The sequence below is a fragment of the Pipistrellus kuhlii genome, unplaced genomic scaffold (assembly GCF_014108245.1).
Source record: "Pipistrellus kuhlii isolate mPipKuh1 unplaced genomic scaffold, mPipKuh1.p scaffold_m20_p_8, whole genome shotgun sequence".
Classification (NCBI taxonomy): Eukaryota; Metazoa; Chordata; class Mammalia; order Chiroptera; family Vespertilionidae; genus Pipistrellus; species Pipistrellus kuhlii.
In genome coordinates this window covers 31648239-31655229 of record NW_023425584.1, presented here as the reverse complement: position 1 = coordinate 31655229, position 6991 = coordinate 31648239, and the positions used below count along the sequence as shown (strand labels likewise).

Genomic DNA, 6991 nt, shown 5'->3' with positions numbered 1-6991 from the left:
CCCAGCAAGGCAGGTAGCTATGATGTGCACCGACTGCCATAGGGCAGATGCTGAATGCAGGAGCTGCCCCCTAGTGGCCAGTGTGCTTCCACAGCTGGAGCGCCACTAAGCTGACCCACAGGCGCCAGCCAGATGCCAGGCTCATGGTTGGCGAGCACAGCTGCGGGGATGAGCTTCCCCTGCAGATCCTCCCCTGCACTCCCCTCCCCCTGCATTCCCCTCCTCCCTGAGGAGCTGGTGGGTAAGGCCAGGCTGCAGCTGCACAGAGACCCACTGATCCCCACAAGCCAGGCTCAGGGCCCCCACCAGTGCACGAATCTGTGCGCCAGGCCTGTACTACGCTGTATGAGTATTCAGTGATGTTCAGCATGATGTTACCTAAAGTCTAAAAAATTCAAGGAAACTTCATTATCAACAGCAGTGGGTAAAATACACACAGGACAAAATACTATGCGGCCATTAAAAATAATGGCAAAGAGGTTCTTTTGTAGTTCAGAAGTGTGATGATTGGGTACTCATGTTCTTGTGTGAGATGTGCCTCCCTCAAATCTTGTTTTGACTTTGCCACATTACTGGTCTGAAGTGAAAAAATAATGATGGAAAAGATAATACATATGATATCAGAAAAAAGGTTACATTGCATCAAATGAAAACAGTTACAAAATCTATTCTTCTGACAAATATTTATTGAGTGACTACCATACGCTAGTACATAGCAGTGAACAAACTAAATAAAACTCCTGCTCTCATGGAATAGAACATTCCATTACAAATTTTGTAAACTGAAATGTAAGGTATAGTTCCAATTTTTAAAAAAGTAAATGTGGTTGGAAAAATGTCAGGAAAGACACAAACTGATGTGTCAAAAGTGAGTGATTGACCTTAGCCAATTTTGTTCAATGGTTAGAGCGTCAGCCCATGGACTGTGAACTGAAGGTTCTGGGTTCGATTCCCAGTCAAGGGCATATACCTGGGTTGCCAGCCTAATCCCAGACCCTATGTATACAGGAGGCAACTCTCTCACATCAATGTTTCTCTCTCTCTCTCTCTCTCTCTCTCTCTCTCTCTCTCTCTCTCCCCCCCCCCTCCCCTTCCCTCCCTTCTACTCTCTCTAAAAATCAATGGGGGGAAAATATATCCTCAGGTGAGGATTACAAAAAAAGGTGATTACCTCTGAGTTTTGGATTCAGGATATTTTAACTTTTTGTGTGTGTGTGCTTTTCTGAGTTTTCCAAACTTTTGTCGTTCTTTATTTTTTTGTTTTTCTCTTTCCCAACTTTTTTATAATAGACATATATTACATTTGTGGCCAGAAGGAAAACCAAATGTCACCCTTTTTTCCCCGCTCAAAGAATGCAAGTAGACATATGTAATATGGCTTTTCAAAAAAGGAACCTTTTTTCTTTTGTAAGTACAGGCAGAATGAGGTTGGACTGTGGCTCTGGGAATGGAGGTGAGGGACACAGGGCTTCCCCCATCAGCAGAAGTGGGATCCAGAGAACAGGAGGAAAGCAAAAGAAATGCCCTTTGCCACAAAAATCAAACTGACCCCGATCACAGTGCATTTCCCGTGCGTCAGTCCACTCTTCCCAGGCTGCTGGCCCAGGTCTCCCCGGAGCAGCCGGGACCAGACCTGCTTTCCGGTGCTCTTCCCACTCAGTTCACTCCTATCCATCCAGCGCCTCAGCCAAATCCTTCAACTCATCCGGACTCCTTTCACTCTCACACCCCATGGCCTGTCCGACAGCAACTTCTTTCAGCCTGACTGAAAATATATGAGTCCATCCATGCCTCCCCTTGTCCCACTGCAGCGTTCTGTCACAGCTGCTCGCCGAATCTTTGAGAAACCTGAAATAGATCATGTCCTTAGTCTGCTTTAAAACCTTCCCATGTGAAATAGGATTGAGAATTCTTATCAAGCCTACAAGCTCTATGCCAATGGTTCCCAACCTTCCTAATGCCGCGACCCTTTAATACAGTTCCTCGTGTTGTGGTGACCCCCAACCATAAAATTATTTTCGTTGCTACTTGGAAACTGTAATTTTGCTACTATTGAGTCGTAATGTAAATATCTGTTTTTCGATGGTCTTAGGCGAGCAGATATTTACATTATGAAAACACAGACATTTACATTACAACTCATAACAGTAGCAAAATCACAGTTATGAAGTAGCAGCGAAAATGATTTTATGGTTGGGGGCCACCACAACACGAGGAACGGTATTAAAGGGTCGCGGCACTAGGAAGGTTGAGAACCACTTCTCTGTGCGATCTGGCCCAGCCGTCCTTCCTGGCTTACCCTCTTCCATGGCCCCCTCCCCAACTACCTGGCCTCCTCTTCCCTAGAGACGCCCCTCCCCATGGGAAGCTTCGGCACTGCTCCTCGGTATGGCTGCCTGGCCCCTCCTCATGGTGGCCTTCCCTGAGGGCTCAGGCCCCAGGGGGCCCCCTAGTTAATTCTTCTAATGACCCTTATCACTGCCTGGCATTATCTTGTGTGGATACAGTCTTGTTACTGCTGTGTCCTGAGACCTCGCATTCATTGCGTCTGGACCCAGTGTGAATTCCAGCGGTGTGTGTGGCCTCCACAGCAGCAGAGGTTGGTCGAGGCCTCACCGAGGTGGGGCGCTCTGCCCCCCTGCAATGGAGGCCAGAGTTCTCGGTCAGAGAGAGAGTGCAGGGGCAGATGAGAGGTGTGTGGGGGGGTAATCCATGAGGCTTTTGGGTACTGTGGCTCCAGATCGCGGCTCACATCAGTCCTCGGCTTCAGAGGAAAAGCGTCAGAGAAAAAGGGCCCGAGAAACCTCTGCGGCCACAGTCAATGGGAAGCCCCAGTTCAGAGAAGCCCTTTTGGGTTGGGCTGTGCGTGGGCAGGTCTTGAATCACCTTGAGGCTTTCTGGTCACAGATTCCACATCTGCCAGGGCCCAGTGACCGCCCTGACTCCTGCAGCCCTGATGGCGGGCGATGCCATCTGGGGGGCGCTGTTCACTGCTGCTACCACCAGGCTCCCTTCCGACACGGGGCTCTGCTGAACACGTTTCCTGGCGCACACTCTCTTTCTTTTATATGAGAAAATATTGTTGCTGGGGCCTTGGCCACAGCTTCCTGCCTTCTTCTGAGATCAGAAGCCACAGTCAGAGTTTCAGCAACTGCCCAGACTAGTCTTGGCTTCAGAGACACAAGAGGCCCCCTGCCCCACTCCCAGCCCTTCCCAAGGGATGGCTCTGTCTTAGGAGGTAGGCTTAGTGGCAGCCAGCTCGATGCTTGGCGAGGGGCAGCTCGGGCCCTGGATGGACCAAGTCGCTCTGGGCAGAGCAGGGCTGCAGGTGCAGGTACTGAGGGACCACCTGTGGGCTAACATCCTGTGATTGTCACCGCAGCTCTCACTGGCCTTGGGAGCGACACCTCTCACTCACGCTCCCCCTGCGTTCCCCCGGGTGACCTGTCTGTGGCGCTCCCCGGAGCCACTCTCTGCATCACCTCTGGGCTGTTGCCCGTTACATGCGCAGAGACACTTCCATGATGTGACCGCTGCAGGGGCTCCAAGCGAGATGCAGCTAGATCTGGGCCAGATCACAGACTCCCTCATGTAAAGCGCCTAGAGACTATCTGCTGGATCTCTCCTCTCTGCCCCAGGCACGCTGACTCCTGGAACAGACCCTTGCCCTGCCCTGGGCGAGCACGAAGGGTTTTCCCCTTATTGGTGGTTAAGGGGGGCACATCACGCCCCAGTACCCCGTCTATCCTGCCCTATTCTACATAACACTTTAGCACCTGCCACATGGCTTCTTGCTGCTGCCCCTCATAAACTCTTTTATATATATTCCCCTCATAAACACTCTCTCTCTCTCTCTCTCTCCCTCTCTCTCTCTCTCTCTCTCTCTCTCTCTCTCTCTCTCTCTCTCTCTCTATATATATATATATATATATATATATATATATATATATATATATAAATTGTTTTTTTACCAAGAGGAAGGGAGAGAGATAGAAACATCGATAAGAGTCATCGATCAGCTGCCTCTTGCACACCTCCCACCGGGGACGTGCCCGCAACCAATGTAATTGCCCTTTACCGAAATCGAACCCTGGACCTTTCAGTCCGCAGGCCAATGCTCTATCCACCAAGCCAAACCGGTTTGGGCACTAATAAACTCCTGATGTAATGATGGAGTTGTCAGCTTCTTTGATCTCTTGGCCCTGGGAAATTTTCTGTAAGACCACGCTGCTTCCTCTGCCTGGAAGACCCTTCTCCCTGTCTTCAGTCTGCTGACTCCTCATCTGCTTCAAGAATCACGTCACCGGGCCCTCCTCCGGGAAGCCCTCCATGTGTTCTCACTAGCTGGTGGGAAGGCACTGCTCTCCGCTCCCACAGCCCCTCACAACATTGCAATTCTCCAGGTAGAACCACCTTGACCACCATATTTAAAAATCACTCTCGCTGAAAAAGGTTTGGCTCAGTGGATAGAGCGTCATCCTGCGGACTGAAAGGTCCCAGGTTTGATTCCGGTCAAGGGCATGTACCTTGGTTGTGGGCACATCCCCAATGGGGGGTGTGTAGGAGGCAGCTGATCGATGTTTCTCTTTCATCAATGTTTCTAACTCTCTACTCTTCTCTCTTCCTCTCTGTAAAAAAAAAAAAAAAAGAAAAAAAAGAAAAAAATCAATAAAAAATATATATATGTATAAAATCACTCTCCCTCCCTTCTCTTATCAGCATTCCTGTTTCCCTTCTCCTGCTCTACTGTTCCCAAAGCATCCATTACCCCCTAACATGTCTCTCCCCGATGAGTTTCTCAAGGACAGGGATCTGTGGATGAAAAGGGGTCACATGCTAACCTGACTAGCTCAGGGGAGGACTGTGTGGAGACCTAAAGTAACCACAAAGATGGCCTGGAATTAAAATGTTTTAATTAAAAAGCAGTCTATGGTGGGTAGTCATGTCCTAGGCTGGTATCTTCCCTGACAAAGATCAACTCTGACATTGACTGAGCCTATTGTCTTTTTGCATCTATGATAACGTATTTTTGGAATGTGGGGATAACTTGTAAACTTTTTTTCTGGATCCCTCAGGACACAACCAATGCTCGAGGGTGACCACAAATTCCCTCATTGTTACTGTTATTGGTTATTGACTGTTAACTATCCTAAACCCATTTATTTTATTCATATACTAGAGGCCCGGTGCATGAATGGGGTCCCTCGACCTGGCCTTCAGGGATTGGCCAAAACCAGCAGTCCCAAGAGATATAGTAGTGCGTAAAGCAGCAGGCAGCCAGAGAGGAGCTTGAGCCTGGCTGGGTGCCCCGCCATTCCCGCTCATTCCAGCCCCACTGGGCCTGCTGCCACCCGGTCCCAGTCCAGATGGGGGAGGGGAGCACAGGGGGAGTGTCCAAGGTTGAGGCTTGCACTGCCACAGCTGCACTTTCCAGCCATGAGCCAGGCTTCTGGCGCCTGTTGGTCAGCTGAGTGAAACTCCTGCTATGGGAGCACACTGACCACCATGGGGCAGCTCCTATGTTGAGCGTCTGCCCCCTGGTGGTCAGTGCACATCATAGCTACCGGTCAACTTGTCTGACAGCTGACTGACTTGTTGCTTAGGCTTTCATATATATAGACAAGTACATCCTTTGTGAATAGTGATGATTTGCTTTTATTTGCCTTATTTTCCTGTGTCTTCCATGTCCCCACCCTTGATCTCACTCCTCCCAGCCCCTACTGCCCCACCAGGTCTTCATCACCTTACTGCCTGTGTCCAGGGACTATGCATATCTACACTAATAAAAGAGAAATACGAAAATTGACCATACCTCCATGATACCCATCAGCTAATCAGGAGTATGCAAATTAACCCAACAAAGATGGTGGGTTAATTTGCATATGTAGGCACAATGTGGCCGGGTGGAGCAGGACACCTGCTATGAGGAGGAGAGCAGGGGGTGAAGATAGCTACAGGAGTGGCACTCCAGCCAGGAGAGAAGACTTGCAGGCTTCCAAGTGGCCAGGAGCAAAGCCAGAGGAAGGAAGGCCTATTTTTGCACAAATCTTCATACAACTACACAGATTTAAACATCCTATACACTGTTGAATAGAAGTAATGGTATTAGGCATCCTTGTCTTGTTATAGATCTCAAGGGAAAGATTTCATCATTTTACCATTAAGAGTGATGTTTCCCCTAAGTATATTCTTTTATCAGATTAAGGAAGTTCCCTTCTATTCCTAGGTTTGCCCAGTGATTTTATCATGAATGGATGTGGATTTTAGCAAATGTTCTTTTCTACATATATTGAGATGAGCATTTGTGTCTGCTTCTTTAATCAGTTAATGTGGTGAATCACATGCATTTATTTCCTAAAGTTAAAATAATCTGTATTTCAGGGAAACCCAACATGGCCATATATGTTATTTCCATTTTTTGTATTGCTTCTTGGTGTATCCTAATTTTAAAAAAAGATTTTTACATTTTGTTTATGAGTGAGAGTTAGTGGAACTTAGGTTCTGATTTTCTTGGAACCACCCCAGTTTATACTTGTCATCCTGGCATCATCGTTTATAGCACGTCCTCTAAACCTCAAAAGTGCTGTGGTTTGGGTGATAAGCATATGATCACTCTAGTTAGAATGGTTGTGATACTGCCTTCTCACAGTGTCTGCCTAGTTTTGGTATCATAGAAATGTCTTCTAATTTTATATATATATATTTTTTTAAATATATTTTATTGATTTTTTATAGAGAGGAAGGGAGAGAGATAGAGAGCTAGAAATGTCGATGAGAGAGAAACATCAACCAACTGCTTCTTGCACACCCCCTACCGGGGATGTGCCCACAACCAATGTACATGCCCTTGACTGGAATCGAACCTGGGACCTTTCAGTCCGCAGACCAACGCTCTACCACTGAGCCAAACCGGCTTCAGCCATTTTATATTTTTTGGAAGTATTTGTATGAGACTGGAATTATGTATTTTTTTAATGTTTTATAGAATTCA

General features: G+C 47.6%; 1 non-coding gene across 1 annotated transcript; it reads left to right on the top strand.

The window, feature by feature from the left end:
• Positions 1-479: 479 nt before the first annotated feature.
• On the top strand, positions 480-583 carry LOC118711981. Its single transcript, XR_004985918.1, has one exon. It is a non-coding gene; the product is annotated as a small nucleolar RNA U13 (small nucleolar RNA).
• The last annotated feature ends 6408 nt before the right edge of the window (positions 584-6991 follow it).